The 21,732-nt window shown below is 51.4% G+C and overlaps 1 protein-coding gene across 5 annotated transcripts in view; it reads left to right on the forward strand.

Moving 5' to 3' along the window:
* Positions 1 to 956: 956 nt before the first annotated feature.
* The window catches only part of PALD1 (phosphatase domain containing paladin 1), a 72,949-nt gene continuing 52,173 nt past the window's right edge, over positions 957 to 21,732 (forward strand). For 2 of the 5 annotated variants that reach the window (XM_074339548.2, XM_074339546.2), the window contains exon 1: positions 957 to 1,089. The gene's annotated coding sequence lies outside the window, so the exon portion shown is untranslated. Of the gene's footprint in view, positions 1,090 to 1,236; positions 1,489 to 12,729; positions 12,857 to 21,732 lie in introns of those variants that run through there. The other 3 variants (XM_074339545.2, XM_019712447.3, XM_074339543.2) reach the window with 3 other exon arrangements.

Raw genomic sequence — 21,732 nt, forward strand, 5'->3', positions numbered from 1 at the left:
GGTAGGAGCATCACAAATGACAGCCATTCCACTTGTCTGTTTATTCCTGGGCTCCTGGGCCTGAATGCGGGGCTCCCAGCCCTGCTTCCTCTGGCCAGACTTTGCACAGATGTGAGACCTGAGCTGCCCTCATCATAGGATACCTGGGTTCCACCCACACCTGCTCCAGCGCTGAAAGGGGGCAAGGCAGGTAGTGACAGGTGAGGAGTAAGGATTTCTGAGTGTGGAGCAGAGAGAGGAAGTGAGTGACTCACCAACCTCAACAAAGCCCTGTCTCCTGGAGAGGAAGCAGCGGTAGCCTGTGAAGGAACGTGGATGTCCACGGGGGCGTGAGAGCCAAGGGCGGGAGTGGGCTGCTGAGGCGTCGCGGTGTGCCTAGCTGGGCTGCAGCGCAGTGCCAGCCCCAAGCCGGGCCGGAGGACGGGAGTAGGTTCCTCTGGGGGAGGGGGGCACCTGGGATTGTGTGTGTGTTACAGACTGGAGCCAAGGAGTGGTGACAGAGGGACGCCCTCCCCTTCCGAAATTTCTCTCCTGCTCTTCCCTTTTCTCCTGCGGGGGTTGAGGGGCTTGTTTTCCTGGGTGTCCAGGTCTTGGGAGAAACCCAGATTGAGCGGACAGTCTGCTATTTAATGGCTCGCCCGCTGACACCTGGGATAGCTGAGGCCCAGAGAAGGCAGTCGCTTAGCTCAGGTTGCACAGCACTGTGAGGTTTTTTTCCGGCGCCCCAATGTTTGACTCGGTCCTGCCGAGGCTCGGCCTGGCTTTAACAAGCAGAGAGGGGCGAGGGAATTCCAGGCCCGCTGATCTCCCAGGGAGTTGGAGTCTGGGAGGGGGTGTGGCGCGGAGAGGATTTGCTTCTTTCTCCAGCTGGGGAGGCTGGATGTAGAGTTTGGGCATCATCCAGAACTAATCGAACTAAAGACAAGGGAACAGGAACTGGCTTCCCAGGCAGTCCCCCCGCCCCAAACTTTTCCTCCCGGTGCAGGGTGGGCGGGCGGAAGGAGGAAGCTGGGCCGGGGAAGGAGGGGCCAGCCGTTCCCTCCCCGCCCGAGAGCCGCGGCTCAGGATGCCTAACTCGACACGGCTAGGGTGAGTGTGTCTTTAAATCCGAGCCCCCCGCCCCTTGGGTGGCTGGGGCCGGGGCTCTAGCTGGCGGGTGGCGGGAGCGGTGATTGGCGGCCCGTCCGGGCCCGCCCCTCGCCGTTTGGGGGCGCGGGACGCCGAGATCCGAACCGCGCGTTGGGGTTGGGGCGCGCAGCTTCCACCGCTGGCGATCGCGGGCTCCTGCTCTGGTGGCCTCACTTGGTCGGGCCGGGCCTGCTCGCCTCCGGAGCTCTCTCTGCTCACGGATGGGCTGGGGAAGTTGGGAGGAGCGAGCCGGAGCCCGCGCGGGGTGCGCCCTGCCGCTGCCTGATTTGGCGCCCGCAATACGGGCGCAGCGCGCCGGCCGCAGAAGCGCGGATGTCCCCCGGAGCCGCGGGCCGGCAGGTACCTATGCGTCCAGATTTGGGGGTGGCGAGGGAAGGGAGTTCTCTGCTACCCACCTCCCCAGCCTGGGCTGCTCCGACCACCCTCTCCCCGTCCCCCGGAGCGCACGCCTGCCTCCCTGGGCTCCCTGGAGAGGAGAGGTTCTGGGCCTCCACCCAAACCCGCACGGGATTGGTGACTGGGAGAGAAGCGGGACGTCAAGTAGTAAACAGTGAGCAGTTACTGGGTCGTTCTGTTTGTCGCCCTCTGTGCTACCCCCTTCCCCGAGGTTTCCCTTGCACTGAGGTAGAAGTGGCCTGGTGGCCCCCGAGCCCGGCTTCTTGCGCAGTTGGCAAAAGGGAAGCTGTCTCATGATCCACACTTGGGGTTCCCTTGGGCTCATCTTTAGGGGGCTTGAGGCCCATGGAAGGGGAAGAGGCCAGGGGTCCCAGTGGGCACAAGCTTTGATTCTGGGCCCCTCTGGCCAGCTTCCTCCGTAGGCCTGGATCTCCCAGGAGAGCACCCTTCTCATCTTCAGAGGTTTTCCCTGAAAGTGGAGTGCCGTGTGTGGGATACCTGCGGCAGCCAGCTCTTTAAAGTGACCAGGATGGTTGGAACATGTTCGTTATGTCTTGAGGAGTCAGAGATGGAAGAAAGCTGACTTCAGGAAGCTTGTGGGATTCTTTACATTCCCAGCCAGAGGTCCAGGGACCAACCCCTTGGCTTTTATGCAGAGTCACCAGACCCAGTGACTGAGTGCCTCTTCAATGCCAGGCACTGGGCTCTGCCTGGGAGGGTGGCAATGGTGGGAGGAGTTGGAGGGTTCTGTCTTCTGGTGGCTCAGCCCCATTAGAACACTGACAGAAACACTCAGAAAGTTTGCTGATACGGGGTTTCCATACCAGTCCTGGACTAGTAATAATGGTGGAAATGCCAAGAGGCTACACATGATTAATTGCTGAATGAGTGATGTAGGCTGTGATGGGGGAGGGGGTCTGGGCTCCAGTTCTCATGCAATTATGCAAATACGTTTAAAATGTTCTGGCTCTGTAGCCATCCTTCCTAATTACCCTCTCACCACCTCCAGGGACAGGGAGCAGCAGGAGGGCTCAGGAAATCCTCTTGTATATATGTGCCCCCAGCCCCACTCCCAGGTAGTTTTTTTTTTTTTTTTTTTTGGTCCTGCTGGGAGATGCTGAAGAAACCCATTTAATTTCTGGGGTCAGATTGAGCACAGGACTCCCAGCTGCAGGGCCTCTGAGGTTTGGGGTCTAGATCCAGCCTTATAGGAGGTTCAGAGGCCAGCAGGGAGGAAGTCCTCACTTCCTTCTGAAGAGCCTCTATGGCTGGGGGCTGGGGATGAGGTTGGGAGGCTGAAGGCCTTCAGCCAGACACTGCTTCCTGTGAGTGCAGACAGATGCTGCTGATATTGGAGTTGGGGTGTTGGAGGTGGGTGGGACCTGGCGTGGCACTGACCTCGCCTCTGAAGTGCTGCTGTGTCTGGGGACTCTGCCTCCTCCTCCATCATCCCTGGCAGGTTTCTGCTTTTCTGGAACACTGTGGAGGTGGCAATGTACTTGCGTCCATAGCCTTGGGCGCTGTTCTGGGAGGAGGAGTTGCTGAGCTCACCCCACAGCCCTTGGCCCCCACTATGAGATGAGCACTTAGGTGAACACTCCCACTCACTTCCAAACAGGTGGGCACACACAGGGTCAACCCGGCCCAGGTGGAGGATGCTGGCATGGGCAGAGACGCACGCGTACTCAGGGTTACGGTGCGTGGGCAGAGACGGGAACTGGATGGAGACAGGATGAAGATACATACACAAGGCGATGGAGGTGGGCAGACCTGTGTGGGCAGACATCGTGGACACGGAACTGTGGACCACACAGGGGCCACGCACGCTGCACAGGCAGAGCTACACCTTTATAGGGATTTGAACCTTCCCACGTGGGAGGCAGACGGGTAAATGAGCTGACATATGGGCTACAGACATGGATGTGAGCTGACGTTCACAGGCACAAGACATGGAGCCACATGCAAGGGGCTCGAGGACCTGGGCAGACAGGGAGTTGGCTGTGGGCTCCCCGAGGATGCAGACACAGATGCCTGCTGAGTCACCTGGCAGCAGAGGCCAGGACACGGGCAGAGGTGGGTACTGGGATGCAGGATGCAGTGTGAGGCGTGCACGCCCAGTTGTCCCTGGGACTCCATATCGCAGCCGTGCCTGGAAGTGGTCCTGTTTGGGGTGACGGTGCAGGTGCTCTGTAGTGTGGCTTCTTTTCTAGACCCCCACTTTGGGGTTTGAAGACCCCAAAGGCTCAGAACTTTGTTTCGCTCCGAGAGTTGTTTGACCTCCCTACTCACTAGTGGCGGGGCTGGGTGCACGCCTTTAGCGCTAGCAGGGTCTCCTTGAACCTTTGAGTCTCACCTTCCCTGAGTCACCAGAAGTTTGCTGAAGTGAGGCTGTGTGGCCTGGGTGGGGGTGGAATCCGGTCGGGGACTCTCCTGAGCTCAAGCCTGAGGGTCTCTGGCTGGGAAGGGATCATCCCTGGGAGCGAGAAAAAGTAGCCGAAAAAGCAGCCATGCTGTGGAGTTTTTGATGAGACCATTGTTCTGGTGTGGACTGCGCCCCCCCCAAACCCTGGGCTGGGAAGTGGGCCTCCTACCTTCTGGCGAGTCACCAACTTCTGCCGAACCTGGAGACTGGGAGCCAGCCCAGAGTCTAGGTATGACTTGACACCAACTCACTGATGACCCTGGGCAAGTTACTTAATGTCTTAACTAATTCACTTAAAATGAAACTCCTTATCTTTAAAATGGGGCCAGTAATCCCTAGCCCTTGGCGGTGTTGTGAGGGTTAAGTGGCAGATCATCTATGGAAAGCATGTGGCCCAGGGTCTGGCACCGAGTGAGCACTCAGTCAGTGGAGCTTGGATTGCGAGCCTGTGGCCAGGACGCCGCAGCGCGGCTCCGGCAGCCAGGTGCCTGGTCCTGGGAAGGCTGGGCAGGCAGGCACCTCTCCTTTGAAAGCTGCAGGGCTTTGTCCTCATTCCTGCTCACCAGCCACTCCTGAGCCCTGTGAGACCTCCAGGCAGGGTCAGGAAACGGCAGGCAGGGCATATGGAAGCTTGGGCCCGCCGCCTGCCAGGCCTCTGGGAGGGGAGCCAGTGGTTTGCTAAGAATAGCCCCAAATCATGGCTCTGCCTGTCAGTGGGCAGCGTGCACCTCCCTGCTCCTGAGCCAAGGCCCTTGCAGATGGGCCTTTTGTTTTTTCTGTAACTGGCACTCAGAATTGGGATGGGCCTGGGAGCAGCAGCAGGCTGGGTCTGTGTCTTTCTAGGTCTTTGGCTGGGACCTGGGGAAAGAGAAGGTTCCTCTTCTACTCAGAGCTTGTCTTGACAGTAGCCCCCCATCATCTTCCTAGCCCCCCAGTGGATGTGTATTGATAAAGAACACTGGCTCTGGAACTACACCACTAGGGTCTGAATTTCCCCTCCTTCCCTCACTAGCTGTGTGTCCCTGGGCAACTCACTTAACCTTTCTGTGCCTGATTCCATTGTGCAGCTGGGTTAATGATAGTCCCTTATAAGAATGTCTCAAGGATGAAAGGAGGTAGTGCTTGGAGAGCCCTCATGGTACCTTATGGCTCATAGTAAGTGCTCAATAAACTTTAGGTGCTTCTGTTACTACCATTCTCTCAGCAGAGGGAGAGATCTGTGAGGCCAGAGAAGCTGGGGTTCTTGCACAGGGCCTCATGGTGGGAAGGCACTAGGTTGCCTTTGATTCGGGTTCCTGGCCCGGGGTTCACTATGAGGGGCAGGGGACCAGAGGTGAGTGAGACGGCCCCTGCCAGGTGAGAGAGGCTCGGCTGTACTTACACCATACCCCACTGGTTCCTTTCCAGGGTCTGTGCTGGCTGTGGTTGGAGGTGGAGGGAGGGAATGGCTGGCCTGGGGACGGGGTGATGCTTCAGGTGGGTTTTGAACGATGGCTAATAGTTTGCATGGGTGAGTGAAAGCTTCCCAAGCAGAAAGAGCAGCCCGTGCACAGATGTGACAGCTTGGTGAGTTAGAGGACGTGAGCAGATACATGATCCAGGGAGGGGTCCCACCCTCAGCACTCCTGGCCTGTTAGGAAAGACCCTACGTGCTGGGACCTTCTGTCCCTCCCCGTCTGGGCTCTGATACAGCCCTGATTTCCCTGTTAGGATACAAGTTGGAGGCCCACTGGAATTCATGGTCAATTACTTTCCTTTTAAGAATCGCATTCTCTGTTGCCCCATTCTCCAGAGACCACCCTGCCCTCTTATCAATGCCTGCCAGCTCAACCTGGGGCCCCTCATTTTTTGAGCTGGGGCTCGAGACTTCTCCTGTCCCAAGATCAACATGGCTATTTTTGCTCTTAGTTAGGACACCTATGGGTTAATAGGTCCTCTTCCCCTTCCTGTCAATGAACTGAAGTCTTTGAAAACACCTAAGCTTTCACTAGGGAGTGAATCTCTCTAACAGTGGAGTTCTTGGACCTAAGAAATGGTCTTAGCTGTGGGGTGCTCTAATGAGAGACATGGGGGGCATTTAGGGTTACCTACAAGCCTGTGGCAGGCAGTGGGGAGCATCTGGGAGCTGGGTGTGTCCCTGGTGACCCTTTGGGCTCCCTGGGAGCTAGGGCTTTGGGAAATTCCAGGAGGAGGGAGGGTGTGGTGCTGGGAGGGCTGTGGGTCCACTGCTGGGCTTCCCGCCCATGAGAAACAGCCCCACTGCCCAGAGGCCGCGTCAGGCCCCGCAGGGGGAGACGGGTGGGTGCCCTCAGATGACCTTGGACTTTGCCAGCCTCCGCAGCCTGCTGAGCCCCAGGGCCTGCCTGCCTGCAGGTGTGTGGCCTCTGTCCTGGCCCTCCCCAGAGTGGAGGACAGGGACACTGGGTGTTTTGAAGATTCTGTTTAGAAAGCACAGAGGGAGTTTCTCCTCCCCTTTTCCTTTTCCTGGAATTGTATACCCCATGAAAGAGTTAACCCCTCTGCTGCTGGTCACAAAGTGGCTGGTGGACATGTTCCCCTGGACTGCTGCCCTGTGGTTACTGAGTTCTTCCTCCTGGGGTCTCTGAAATTGGTGCTGACCCGTTAAGGCTCCAAGGGCAGCCCTCCGTCAGAGTCCCAGGGCCCGGTTGGCAGGGCCCAGAAGGCCTCACTAGCCTGGACCTGATGGGGGGGCCTCCCCACGCACATCCTTGCCCCATGGTGCGTTAGCCTGAGTTTGACCACCTTCTTAATAGGAGCTCCCTTCCTGCCCCCACACAGCCCTGTCTGTCAATGGAGCTCATGGACTTGGGAATTTCCTGCAGGTGCTACTCTGCTGGCTCACTCTAAGGCCTGTTGGGAAGCTCTGGTTTCCAAGTGCCCCAGAGACAAGGGCCCTCTATGGAGATTGGGCCCCAGCGTTGCCGAGCCCTTGGGGGTGGTGGGGTGCAGGTCTCTTCTCTCTTGAGCTCTGAACCAGGCTGAGACACAGGTAGGTAAGCCTTGGGCTGACAGTTGGCTGCTTTCTTTGAGCCCAATTTTCTCATCTGCAAAATGGGCATAGTAATTTTTTCCTTATCTACCTTTTTAATGGAGGTGGTATTCACTTGACATAAAACTAATCATTTTCAAGTGCACAATGCAGTGGCATCGAGGACATTCACAATGTTATGCGACCGCTACTCTATCAACTTCCAAAACATGTTCCTCACCCCAAAGGAAAACCCGAACCCATTAAGTAGCTACCCCTCGTTCTCTCCTCTCCCTTACTCTTTAAAGAAGTCTTACTGAGGGGTGTCTGCCTTAAAGTGCGAAGCGTGCAGCTGGATGAGTGTTGGGGAACGTCTCGGACTTGCTGCCACCACCTCAGTCTAGTGAGAGGACACTTCCGTCACCCAGAAGCTTCCTCGTGGTCCATTGCGGTCAGTCGCCACTCCCACCCCTGGTCCCAGGCCCACTGCTCTCCTTTCTGTCACTGTGGTTTTGTTTTTTCTAGATTTGCACATACATGGATTCATACTAGGCTTATGTCTGGCTTCTTTACTCGTTGTGATTCCTTGAGATGTGTCCATGTTGCTGTGTGTCGCAGCAGTACGTTCCTTTTTCAGGGCTGACTCGTATTCCAGGGTGTGGAGGGAGCTTATTTATCAAGTTCCCAGTTGACAGATGTCCACCCTGCTTTCGAAAATGTTTTCAATTAAAAAGTAATATAAAGCAATGATCTTCACGAAAGAGTCAAGTAGCCGCATAGAGAGAAGAGTAAAATGTAAAAAGTCCCCTTTTCCTCTCCTTACTTCTTCTCCAGAGGTAACACTGTCAGTGTTTGCTGAATATCTCTTGGTCTTTTTTTCCTGTGTCTCCACGTGACTTTGTGTAGTTTTTGATTTGGGGATATAAGTGGGGTCACACTTAGTCCGTGGCTCTGGGACCCGCTTTTTCTCTTGGCCGTTGGTCCTGGCCGCTGCCACCGGAGTTCTGAGCACATTTCCTGGGAACCGTCTCCCTGAGCTGAGGTCCAGGAGATGGGGGACATCTATGTTCCCCTGGCTCCAAGCTGGGGCTCAGCGAGGCTTTAGGGAGACAGAATGAAGGCTTTCTGGGGGTGGTTCTTTCAGAGCAGGTTTCTGGAGGAAGGAGCCTTTGGAATCAAAGGGATCAATCTGTCCTGGGGCAAATGAGTTGGACGTGCATTCCCGCCCAGCAGCCAGCAGCAGGGGCTTCCTCTTCCTGTGTCTGGGAAGTGTCTCTGGAAGGAATAGGCCCAAGGCGGGGGCGATTTGTTGGGTTGACAAAAGACGGACCCTTGAGGCCACCTTCTTGTTCCAGTGGAGCTGCCACCTGCCGAGACAGACTTGTATGCAGCTGCTTGGGGTCCCTCTGATAAGACCCGGTCTTGAAGGGTGCGCTTTGCCCTGTGTGTGTGGGTGGAGGGTGGGGATATCTCCAGCCTCCTGAGGAAGGGGTTTCCTGTGCTCAAATTTGCATGCTCCTGGCTCTCCCCTGACCCCCGCCAGTTGGGTCATGGAGGCTCTGAGTCTTATCGTGCTCCTTTCCTTGACACTGCCGTCAAAGTAGAAATGATTCACGATGCCTGCATACTAGCTAACATTGGTTGTTTTCATCATCTTTAAGTTTTTTCCTAGTTTAATAACTCAAGTCATCTTACTACTGTTGTATGAAGTGAGTTCCAGGAAACAGGAAGCCTGTGTAGGGTGTCCCAGGGCAGGCACCTGCTCACCCAGGATGGGCTTGTCTGGTGACTTAGGGTTTCCTAGTGGCCTCCTTGTCTGGGCCCTTGGGGATGGTGTGAGGGCAGGGAGGGGGGGCGCCTGGCAGGGAAGCTCTCAATAGGTGGGGTTGTTGATTTCCCTGTGATTTCTCCAGCTTAGTGCTGCTCAAACCTGGGCAATATGTTGACCCTCCCCGTTTGTGAAATAGCTTTATTGAGCTATAATTCACATGCCATACAATCCACCCGTTTGAAGCGTACAATTCAGTAGCTTTTAGCTATTCACAGAGTTGAGCATTTATCACCACAATCTAATTTTGCAACATTTTCATCAACCCAAAAAGATACCCAGTGCCCGTTAGTTGTCACTCCCCACTCCCAGCCCACTTAGCCGCTTTCTGTCTCTATAGATTTGCTTCTTCTGGACATTTCATACACATGGAATCATATAGTGTGTGGGGTTTTTGTTTGTTTGTTTGTTTGTTTTTTGTGTGGACTCCCTTTTAAAGGAAAGAAAAAGCCTCATTTATTTAAGTTTTCTTATTGGAATATAACTTAAATGTGTATAAATACAAAACTAGGTAAAATGCCTTAGACTTAACATAGTTTTTACATAACTATAAAACAAACATGAAATACTAGTAAAACCAGAAAGCCGACCCATTTCAAATGAATAATGTTAATAGATTGGAAGGATGTAAATAGCAACTAAATTGCCAATGCTGGGTTGACTGGGGGCTGTGCTCTCTGTCCTTTCCTGTTAACATGTCTGTCACTCGAGCCTGCTCTACAGAGTGACAGTAATACTGGGCGGGTTGGATAGTTTTGGGGTAATTCTGATTATTCACATTTAATCCTCAACTGCCTGCCACTGAGTAACCCCCAAGTGTCTATGTTAGTGGTGCACTGCTTGATACCTGGAAAGCTGGCTAGTTTGATTGAAGATAAGGGCAGAATAGTGGCCTTACTGAAATCTGCATCTAGTAGCTCTTAAACCCGCTGCTTGTGGGAAACAGGAATTTGGCCTAGAGATGGGCTTTGCTCAATTCACACAGATGCTTTCGCCGGGAACATGGTCCCGACTGCTAAGAGCCTTGGCTTTTGAATTGGGTACATCCGGGCTGCACGGGCTGTGTGTGACTCCATTCTCCACCCCACCGCCTCTTCTGTTTGAGCCACAACCTTTGTTTGTGCTGTGTGCTGTGATGTCTTTTGGCCTTCATGGAGAAGGAATTGGATCGTAAGCACAGGAGTCGACTTGAGCCCCAAGTTGCATGGCAGTGCAGCGTGCAGATGACCCAGGGTTTGCGCTTGTTACTTTTTGTTTTTAATTGAGGTATAATTCACATAACATAAAATAAACGATTTTAAAGTGTGCAATCAGTGGTAGTTAGTATATTCACAATATTGAACAACCAGCCATCACCTCTATCTACTTCTAAAACATTACAAAGATCTTTATTTCCTTGTGGTAGCACTTACCGTGAGATCACCTTATTAACACATTCTGACTGTCCAATACACGGTTGTTGGCTGTGGCGACAGTGCCGCTCAGCAGATCTGTAGAACCTACTCCTCTTGCTGAACGGAAACTTAGATGCTTGCTGATTACAAACCCCCCATTTCCCCCTCCCTCCAACTCCTGGCAACTCCCACTCCAGCTTTTAGTCTAGATGAGTGTGACTCCTTTAGAGTCCTCAGATAAATGGAGTATTGCAGTATATGTCTTTCCGTGACCAGCTTATTTCACTTTGCATGGTGTCCTCAACGTTCATCCATGTTGTAGCATGTGTCAGACTTTCCTGCTTTCTCAGGGCTGAATAACATTCCAGTGTGTGTGTGTGTGTGTGTGTGTGACATTTTTTTCATCCATTCACCATCAGTGGATGCCTTCACCTCTTGGCTACTGTGGATAATGCTGCAGTGAACGTAAGGGTGCTAATAGCTCCTTGAGACCCTGATTTCAATGTTTTTACATACACAATTTCAATTACATACCCAAAACTGGGGTTGCTGGATCATGTGGCAGTTCTATTTTAAATGCTTTGAGGAACCTCCATACTGTTTTCTATAGTGGCCACACCATTTTACATTCCGGCCAACAGTGTGGAAGCGTTCCAGGTTCTCTACATCTTGCCAACACTTGTCTTTTTCTTCTTTTGTTTGGTGAATCGCCATGACAGGCGTGAGGTAATACCACTTTGTAGTTTTGATTTGTGTTTCTTTGATTAGTGATGGTAACATACAAAACATTTTCATCACCTGAAAAGGAAACCCTGTATCTATTAAGCAGTCACTCCTGATCTCCCCCTTCCCAGCTTCCCAGCTTCTCATAACCGCTAATCTGCATTCTGTCTCTGTGGATTTACCTATCTGCCTATTCTGGATATTTCATATACATGGAATTATACAATATGTGACTTTTTTTTTTAAGGGGAACAGGACTTTATTGGGGAACAGTGTGTACTTCCAGGCCTTTTTTTTTCCCAAGTCAGGTTGTTGTCCTTTCAATCTTAGTTGTGGAGGGTGCCATTCAGCTTCAAGTTGTTACCCTTTCAGTCTTAGTTGTGGAGGGCGCAGCTCAGCTCCAGGTCCAGTTGCCGTTTTCTAGTTGCAGGGGGCGCAGCCCACCATCCCTTGTCGGAGTCGAGGAATCGAACTGGCAACCTTGTGGTTGAGAGCCCGCGCTCCAACCAACTGAGCCATCTGGGAGCTCAGCGGCAGCTCAGCTCAAGGTGCCGTGTTCAACCTTAGTTGCAGGGGGCGGAGCCCACCATCCCCTGTGGGACTCAAGGAATCGAACCGGCAACCTTGTGGTTGAGAGCCCACTGGCCCATGTGGGAATCGAACCGGCAGCCTTCGGAGTTAGGAGCATGGAACTCTAACCGCTTGAGCCACCGGGCCGGCCCTACGTGACATTTTTTTGTCTGGCATTTTTTTACTTGGAATAATGTCCTCAAGGTTCATCCGTGTTGTAGCCTGTGCTTCATTTCTTTTTATAGCTGAATAATAATCCATTGTGTGGGTCTGTACTACAGTTTGTTTAGCCTTTTATCAGTCGATGGACATTTGGGTTGTTTCTACCCTTTGGCTATTGTGACTAGGGCTGCTGTGAACATGGGCGGACAAGTATTTGTTTGGATAGTTGTTTTCGATTCTCTTGGATATGTATCTAGGAGTGCCATTGCTGGGTCATACGGTAATTCTATGTTTAACTTGTTGGGTTTGCTGCCCTGCAATTATATAGTGGTGTGACGGTTGCATAACATCGTGAATGTACTAAAGGCCACTGAATTATATACTTTAAAAGGGTGACTTTTATCGTATGTGAATTAAATCCCAGTTGAAAAAAAGAGAGAGCTCACAGATCCCAAAGGTATCCATGGAGTCTGTATTAAGTGACGTTCTTAGCTTTGGAAAACCCCGAGTCCTGCATTGTCTCTTGGGATCCTGTAGACTTCCTGGGTGGTGGGGACGCTGGACCCCAGCTCCCTGGTCCGTGTTTGGGGTGGTAGGTAGCAGCTGTAGGAACCAAATGGGCCAGCTGGCTGGCTTCCCCGCTCATCCTCTTAGCTCATCCTGACCCTTTCTGGCTTCTAAACAAGAGGTGCTCACTGTAGAACTCAGTTTCCTCAACTTCCCCATCTGTGTCATGGGCCCGTGAGCAGCCAGCCTTGGCCATGACCCAGGCTCTGTGGACAGTGAAGTCTGTAGCAGGTCAGACACGCTACACAGACGTCCCCTCGGGATCCACTTTTCCCCCCTCCGTGTTTCACATTACTTTCCACAGTGACCCACATGGCCTCAGGACCCGTTCCTCGTTCTTTGCAGGTCTCCAGGGCCTGCTGCTTCCTTCTGAGACTGTAGCCAGAGCAGAGACCGTGGCTGTCCTCACGGCACACTTGCTTTCCCCTCAGGCTGTCCCATCTCAGTTAGTGGCACCCCCATCTCTCTCGTTGTTTAGGCCAAACACCCAAACGTCAGCCATGGTTCCTCTGTTTCTCTCCCTCTTCAGAAACGACATGCTAAGTCCTGCTGGCTTCACCTCAGCGTGGATGGATCTCGGATGAACCCATTCTCCTTCCCCGCACCGCTGGCCCAGGCCTCACATCGCTTGTACTAGTGCAGTAGACTCCTAACAGGTCTGTTGGCCTCCGCCCTCTTTCCCCAACAGATGCTTCTAACACAGCAGCCAGGGGGACCTTGTAAAAGTCAGATCAAGGCCCTCTCTGCCCCAGGCCCTCCGCTGGCTCCCCATTTACTCACAGTGGAAGCCATGGTCCTTACCGTGGCCTCTAGGACACCCCCATGTAATGCCATCCCCTTGCTCACTTTGCTCTGCGCCAAAAGGCTGTGGCTCCTTCAGTGCACTGGGAACACCCCACGCCAGGCCCTGTACACAGGTTGTCCCCTTGCCCTGGGTGCTGTTACCCCGAGAGCCACATAGTTTGCTGTGTCACTGCCTTCAGGTCTTTAATGTGAAGCCTCCCTTGGACACCCTGTCTAACATGTCATGCCTCATCTCCATAACCCTCTTCTTTCTCACCGCTCATCACCTCCCGATCGGTTCTATTCTATATTTGACTAATTTTTATAGTTTGTTTCTGTGCCACCAGCTAGCATGTACGAGGCAGGATTTTTTGTTCTGTATTGTCAGCTCCTAGAACAGTGCCTCACACACAGTAGGTGCCCCAGACACGTTTGTGGAATGGCTGCATGAAGAGGGAATGAATTAGCCCTGTTATGGATGAGGAAACTGAGTCTCAGAAAGGTTGACTTGAACGTAGTCTCTTGACTCCCAGCCCGGTGCCCTTGCTGAGCTATAGGAACTGCCCTCCTGCACCTGTGGGTGGGCGCCTTCAAAGCTCCCCTTGGGGACTCCCCTCTGTTAGCCTGGTGGTTATGGAATTGGCACTTACCTCCTGGCATTTGTACAGAAATGAGGGTAACAGCCTGCCCCACTCTTTGAGCACTTATGCCGTGCTAGACGCAAAGCTCAGCGGGTTAGGATGGATTTCATTTTCCTTTAAACCTCACAGCATCCTGAGGAAGAGGAACTGTCATTTACCCCACTCTGCAGACAAGGAAGTGGAGAGATGTCATAATGGGCAAAATGAAAAAGATTGGTAACTTCCCAAATCAGTGAAGATGTGGAGAAAAGGGCCCTCTTAAGCAATTTTGGTTGCTGTGTGAAATGCTACAACCTTTTGGAAAAGTATAGTTTTTAAAAAGCACATGCCTTTTAGTCCAAGCAGTCCAAATTTTGGAATCCCATCCTAAAGAGTAAAACTGTCAGGATGTAAGGCTGTATATACACAAGGATTTGGGGGCAGTGCGCTGGACACCACACTGTACACTGTCTCCTTTCAGTTCTGTATTCTTCCCTACCTCAGGGCATTTGCACGTGCTGTTCCCTCTGCCTGGCATAATTCTTCACATGACCGAAACCTGCCTGTTCTTTGATAGCAGCACAGGCCTTCTGTGACTATCGTACCTAAAACGTGTCCTTTTCCTACCTTCCTCATGTTTTTGGTATCAGTATCTCAGCCTTTTGCAGCCCACATCACAATGTATACAATGTGTTTCTATTGTATTCCTTGTTGACTCCTCTCCCTCTCTTTTTCTCTCTCTCGTTGGAATGTCTGTTCCGTGAAAAGCCAGGCCTGTGTCTGTCTGGTTGACATGATTGACACTTAGTAGCTGTTTGTTGAATGAGTAGTGATACAATGCAGTGGCTTGCCACGATTAAACAGACAGGATTGGCGTTATAGGTGTCACCTGGGAGGGGTGTTGGTGTTAAGGGAAAAAAGCTTGTTGTAGAAGGAAGCTTAAGAGATGGGCTTGCGGGGGAATGGGAAGGAAATAAACTTTTTCTTTATGCATCTTTGTCAGACTTCTGACAGTAAGGACAAATTGTGTATGTAATGAAAAAGTCTGGTCAGCAACAAAAAAACCAAAACAGGAAAAAAATGTATCCAGTCAGAAGCATCAGGATTTGAACCCTGGTCCTTCTAACCCCCAGCCCACATTCTTACCCATCACCCCCACTCTGTGGTCTGTCTATACACATCCTCTCAGGACCGCCTCACTGCGGTCCTCGGGAAGACAGAGTATGTTATTTCCTGTTAGTACTGTGTTTTGTAAATCGAGTTATAATTTATAGACAATAAATCAGGATGTAGTTTGATGAATTTTTACACATGATTCACCTGTATGACCCCCGTCCCGGATGAACATATAGGACATTTATGGTGGCCTGGGAGATTCCCTGGGGCCCCTTCCTAGTCACTTATCTGACCCCCCCACACTCAAGTGGCCGTGCTTCTGAGTGACTTCCCAAGGACCAGTCTTGCTTGTTCTTAGGCTTTATGCAAGTAAAACCATACAGTAGGAGCTGTTCTTTCTTTCTTTTTTTTTTTTTTAAGATTTTATTGGGGAAGGGGAACAGGACTTTATTGGGGAACAGTGAGTACTTCTAGGCCTTTTTTCCAAGTCAAGTTGTTGTCATTTCAATCTTAGTTGTGGAGGGTGCCGTTCAGCTTCAAGTTGTTGGCCTTTCAGTCTTAGTTGTGGAGGGCGCAGCTCAGCTCCAGGTCCAGTTGCCGTTGCTAGTTACAGGGGGCACAGCCCACCATCCCTTGTGGGAGTCGAACCAGCAACCTTGTGGTTGAGAGGATGTGCTCCAACCAACTGAGCCATCCGGGAGGCAGCTCAGCTCAAGGTGCCGTGTTCAGTCTTAGTTGCAGGGGGCGGAGCCCACCATCCCTTTCGGGACTCGAGGAGTTGAACCGGCAACCTTGTGGTTGAGAGCCCACTGGCCCATGTGGGAATCGAACCGGCAGCCTTTGGAGTTAGGAGCATGGAGCTCCAACCGCCTGAGCCACCGGGCCGGCCCCAGTAGGAGCTGTTTTTAATCTGGCTGCTTCTTCTGGCTTCCTTTTCTCAACATAAACTCTGTGAGATTCATCTGTGACATCGCAGGTACCAGCAGTTTGTCCCTTACATTGCTGTGTTGTATTCCATCGTATGGGCATACCATAATGTGTTTGTTTTTTCCCTGTGAATGGACTTTTGCCTCGTTTCCAGTTTTGACACTTCTGAAAAAAGCTTCTGAACCCTCACTCTTGCCTGTCTTTTGGTGAACTGACGCACGTACTTCTCTAGGATCTATACCCAGGGGTGCTTGCTGGGTGATGGGACAGAACCCTTGTTTTCCCAGGAAGGAAACTAAGGGGGCTTCAGTAGACCTGGAAGGGAAAGTGACTTGCTCAGGGTCACACTGTGACTCGTGGTGTGGCTCAGCCTATCTGTGCCCACCCCCAGGCCCTCTCACCCCTGGTCTGCCCTCCCTCCCTCCCCCAAGCTGCATGTGGCCTGCTGCTTCTCACCCCAGCCTGTGGGGAAGGTGGTCAGGATGGGGTCAGGGAGCCTCTGCATGATCATATTTCCAGGTCTCCTTGCACTGGGCATGCCCTCTGAGTACTTCTTGGTCACTTACCTCCTTCCTCATCCTGGGCCCTAGAGATGGTGGGCAGGCCACAGTTTGCCTTCCTTGGAGGTGGGCGCTGGGAGAGATGAGGAGATGTTATTTGTTGGATATTGGTGCCTGGGCTGGCGAGGCAGGGGCTAGGATTGGCATGTGGGGGCTGCACTGATCTCGTTGGCCTGGCACAGTGTGCACGAGTGTGCGAGGAGTGAGAGGGCCCCTGCACAGCTCACACTCATTGTGCACTGGTAAGTGCAGGAGCCGTCTAGCTCTGACCCGCTCCTACTGGAAGGAGCCTGGCTGAGTGACTCAGTCTCGGGCTTGTACATGCCTGGCTCAGGGGCCAGCTCCTCTTGCAGCCCTCCAGGCTCGGAGGCATCTTGTGTGTCTTTTCCCAGCTCCCACCTCTTGGTTCTCTGATGGTACCAACTGCCTAGGAGGTGGTGCCTGTAGCTCTTTCCATGCCTGCCTCACCTCCGGACCCTGAACTCTCCAAGGGCAGGGACAGAAACGAATATGGACATCAAAAATTCCTTCTTTGAATCAGCCCCTAATTATTTTTTTATTGAGGTAAATATACATACCACAAAATGTATCCTTTTAACCATTTTAATTGTACAGTTCAGTGGCATTAAGTTCATTCACATTGTTGTGCAACCATCATCACCATCTCCAGAACTTTTTAATCTTCCAAAACTGAAATTCTGTGCCCATGAAATGCTCACTGCCCCCACCCCCGGCAACCACCATTCTCCTTTCTGTTTCTGAATTTGACTCTTCTAGGTACCTCATATGAGTGGAATCGTACAGTACTTGTCCTTTTGTGTGCGGCTTATTTAAACACTTAGCGTGTTTTCAAAGTTCGTCCATATTGTGGCACATGTCAGATTTCATTCCTTTTTAAGGCTGTAGTTGTTCTGAGTACGTTTTAAAGGTACGTCAGATCATCAGGATTGAGTGATGGGTCAGCTTAATGGTGGGAGTGGGAATAAATAACATTATGCACATTTAATAGGTGCCAGCTCTTCCCCTATGTTGTCCATGCAACGCTCACCACGTCTTTATGAGTAGGTTCCAGCAGTCGTTTTACAGGTAAGGGAACTAGGCTCAGAGAATTTCAGTAACTTGGCCAAGGTCACACAGGAAGTCATTGGACATCCAAGATGGGCTGCCAGGTCTTCCTGACTGCACAGCCCATGCTGAGTTCCCACCCCCGGCACCGTGCTCCGGCCAGGCTGAGAGTCATTTCCTCGAATCCTTCTCATCACTTCTCCGCAGCTGATTGGAGCCGAGTGTGGAGCTGACCATTGCCAGCTGGCGCTGAGTAGGTGATGGCAGCGGCCGTACCTCCTTGGCCTGGGTCCTCCTTCCTGGGGCCCAGCTTCGGTTGAAAGCTCCTTTATGAAGCAGCCTGCCTGGGCTGGGCAGGGGTCTGTGGGGATGTGGGCCTCAGTGTCCCCAGCACAACGCTGGCAGTGGCTGCCTGGTGCAGGGTGGCCAACGGCAGGATGTCACTCTTGGCAGAACTTTCCCTGAGCAAACAGCTACCAGGAGCTTTGGGATCAAGAGGATAGATAAACAGGAAGAGGGAGAAATATAAAAATATTTTCCTTCCCCTCCTATGCCCTGGTGTTTGCTTCCTGCTCTTTCCTCTGCCACTGGAAGTTTGTGGTAGTGGAGCTCTTTCCCTGCCAGAAACTACCCAGGGGCTTGGAGAGCTGCAATGGCAGATTTTAGGTTTTATTTTGCCTGATGCACTGGATTAAGCCTGAGCATGGGGGCCAGACAGTCCTGAGTTTGAATCTTGGCGTCACGGTTTCTTTGCCACGGTGCCTTTCTTGTCTGCCAAATGTTGCTCATCCTTCAAGGCCCAGCTCATTGGCCTCCTCTTCCAGGAAGCCATCTCGGAGTTCCCGACCTTGAGTTCCCATCTCCCTCCTCTGTGCAACTCCATGGGAAACATCTTGCAGTCTCTATACTGTTGTCGGACTCCTTGAGCCTCAGTTTCCCCATCTGTGGCTTGGCCATAATAGGAGAGCTGAGGGAGGAGAGAGCCTGGGTTCTGTTGCCCTGGCCTGTGTGGGGTTGGCCAGGGCCCAGTGAAGTGTGGCCCTCTCAGGGTTAACTCCCTGCCATGCCAGGGACGGAAGCGAGGAGGACAGAGTGTGACATGAAGTCACTTCCCTGCCTGGGGGGCTGCCATGTGCCTGGCCTTCCGCAGCAAATCCTGTTTCCTCCTTGGCCTCTGCATGCCCACCCACTCCTGGCTCCCATGACCCTGAAGGTCACCAGCAGGTGGGGCTCCTGATGGAATGTTGGCCTGTCGTTCATCCTATGAGGTCACTTCCTGTCTGGATCTGTGGTCCACCTTTCCTGCCACCGCCTTCCACGTGGGGGTTTCATGGGAATGATAGGAGTGGGGTTTGAGGGAGGAGTGGGGTTTGAGGTCAAGTTCAACGCCTAGCCTGCTTTTCACTCTGGGGGCACTGAGGTCCAGAGAGGGCAGGGCACTTCCTGAGGTCAGGACCAGGAGGCAGGCCGGTTGTGGGGACAGTGGAGGCTTTCCTGGAGTTGCAGGCTGGTGGTGTGAGGTTGGTGCTCAGCTACCCTGGGCCGCCATTTCTTCTTCTGTGGAGCCTGGGGGACCCTGCCTGTCAGATCTGCCTTGAGCACTGACCTGGTTTGGCCGGGACATCCACGACCTCGTTTAACCCTCACTCCGCTGTTGGGAAACTGAGGCTCAGAGAGGCTCAGGAGCTGGTCTGGGCCTCTGGTGGGGGACAGCACTGGGGGTACCCAGGTCTGTCTGACCCCAATATCCTAGTTCCTTCCCCGAGAGGTTATTAGCTTTCCATCAGTGACAACTCAAACATCTCAGTCCTCTGACCTTTTCCTGTGGGGTCTTTGGGTTATAAGACTGATACAGAACCACAGTTGCTGGTATCGGAGGCCATAACTGTATAGGTCTTCCCCCACCTTTTTTCTATAAATGGTATAAGGTTCATTATAAGAAAATCAGAAAAATGTAGATATTCAGGAAGATTAGAAAAATCATCTGTGATCTCACTTCCCAGCAATAACCACAGTTCACCATTATAATGTTTTGAGATTTAGCTTTCCAGACATTGTGTGTGTGTGTGTGTGTGTGTGTGTGTGTGTGTTACAAGAGCCCTCCCTCCTTTGTAATGGGACAAAACTCTGAAATACTGTTTGGTGTTTTTTTGTTTTGTTTTTTTTTTTGTTTTTTTTTAAGTAACCGTACAGTAGGTATTTTCTTAGATCAGTAAATACACTGCTATTTCTTTCTTTTGAAACTTTTAACTTGCAGTTCAACACGCACAGAAAAGTATACACGTCACAAATACACAGCCTGATGACCGTACAATGTAAGCACCGTCCTTGGAGCCTCACCCAGGTCCAGGAACAGAATCCTTGCACACTTTTTCGTCTCAGAACTCCTTCCTTTACACTCTTAAAAATTAGAGATCCCAAAGAGCTTTTGTTTACATGGGTTATATACATAAATTGATATTTACCATATTAGAAATTAAAACTGAGTATATTTAAAAACAAATATTTATACATTCCTTTTTAAAATAACGATTGCAAACTCCTATGTTAACATAAATAAAATATTTTTTTTTCTGAAAAAATAACTTTTCCAAAACACAAAATATAGTGGGAAGCGGGGCATGGCTTTGCAGTTTTGCAAATCTCTTTAGCATCTGGTTTAATAAAAGACAGGTTCCCGTATCTGCTCATGCATTCGGTCTGTTGGGATATGTGGTTTTGATTAAAGTATCTGAAGACAATCCAGGTTCACACACATGGTTTGTTGGTAAATGGAGATTTTATTTGTCTCTGGCTATTTTCCTTTGATGCTACATAAAAATTCTACAGGTGATAGTTTCTTAAAGTTTAGTTGAATTGTAGAATCTGAAAACATGTTAATGCACTTTGCATATTTTGTTACATTAAAATTCATTGGACTGTCTTGCACTGTGAATGGATCTTTGACCTGCTCTTTCTTTCTTTTGAAACTTTTAAATTGAAGTTAAATTGGAGTGATTTTGTAACATCAAATATTGGTCATTGGGGACATATTGTTCACATACAGCTCTTTCAAATGTAGACACATTTCATTAGGATGATGTTAACATATTGCAAAATCTTTATGTTTTGAGAGGCTGCCAAACTCACAGTGGCTGATGCAACTTTTCCAAAATTCTAATTTTTCTCTTGAAAGCTCAGACTTTATCATTGGCAACAAATGCTGTCAGTTGTTTTCCATGAAGGGACAAGCTCGCCTTGTTCATTTTTGAGAAAATGTCTACCAAGCACTCAATTCTGAGTACCCATCACTTGCCGTCCGCTCTTTCAAGTTGAAGTGGTGTTGCCTGGACAGAGAGACTAGCTGAGCTACAGCTCACACAGGTCGCAAGTGCTTTTCCTCCAGACACTTGTCTTACTCCAGTGACCAGCCCAAGTGCACTCCCCGTCATCACACAGAATATTTAACAGATGTGTACTCAGGGGCTGAGACTCGGGGACATTAATTAGTTTCACTGATGGATCAAGGACATTCTTAAGTGACACTGACATATTTAGCCTCTGTGGGTGATCACCAGCCCAGGTTGGGGCCAGTGCTGTGACTCCTGATGAGCCACTAGTGGTGTCACCCTCATGGCTTTTGCTCCATCAAATGTCCTCATGGTGAGAGAGGCAGTGATGTTTTATTACTGTCCTGAGAATAGTTTTGACCTTGTGGACCCCTGGGCTTTGCGGCGCATGCTGTCAGAACTAAGCGTTACCTGACAGGTAAATGTTCTTAGCACAGTGCCTGGGCCCCTGCCAGGTCCAGGACAGTTTACTCGCTGCCATTATTTCTGCTCGCTGCCCCGCTCCTCAAACCTTAGCACAACATGAGGGAGTAGAGACAAGCCAGTTGGGGTTGAAAATTCATCAGGCTCATGTGTTTGGTCAGGAGTAATGGAGGAATTCAGGGGACTTTATAGGTACCCCGATTTTCTTGCCTCTCTTGGTGACAAGGAGGACACCACTCAATGGGAGAGACCCGGGGGGGTCTCAGTCCGGGAACTCTCCCTCATGGGTGGGACCTGCTTCCCAAACAGGAGTCACCCTCTCCCCTTCCTGGCCCAAAGGGGCCTCTGCAGCTTCTGTCTTCCGTGGCCTTTCCTCATTAACCGCCTCTGCTGTGTGGGACCCAGAGGTCAGTGTCCTTCCCCCACCCCATTTTCTATAAGGCAGTCAAAACAGGGCTGCATTTATGGAGTGTGTGTTGTGTCCTGGGCCCTGGGCTCTGACCCCCGTATATGGTCTCATTTATGCTCATAACACCGACACCTGCAGAGTTGACCTTTTTGTTGTTGTTGTTCTTTAAACACCTTTCTAGTTTTGTTCATTCAGGTGGCTACTGTGTGCCAAGCGCTGGGATGCCAGTGAAGGCCAGCCCCAGCCTGCCTGGGGGGCCTTACGGGTGGAACATCCTTGGTGGGAGGTGGCGGGTGTGGG

This window comes from Rhinolophus sinicus, chromosome 15 (genome assembly GCF_057876585.1).
Source record: "Rhinolophus sinicus isolate RSI-liver-muscle chromosome 15, RSI-T2T, whole genome shotgun sequence".
Lineage (NCBI taxonomy): Eukaryota > Metazoa > Chordata > Mammalia > Chiroptera > Rhinolophidae > Rhinolophus > Rhinolophus sinicus.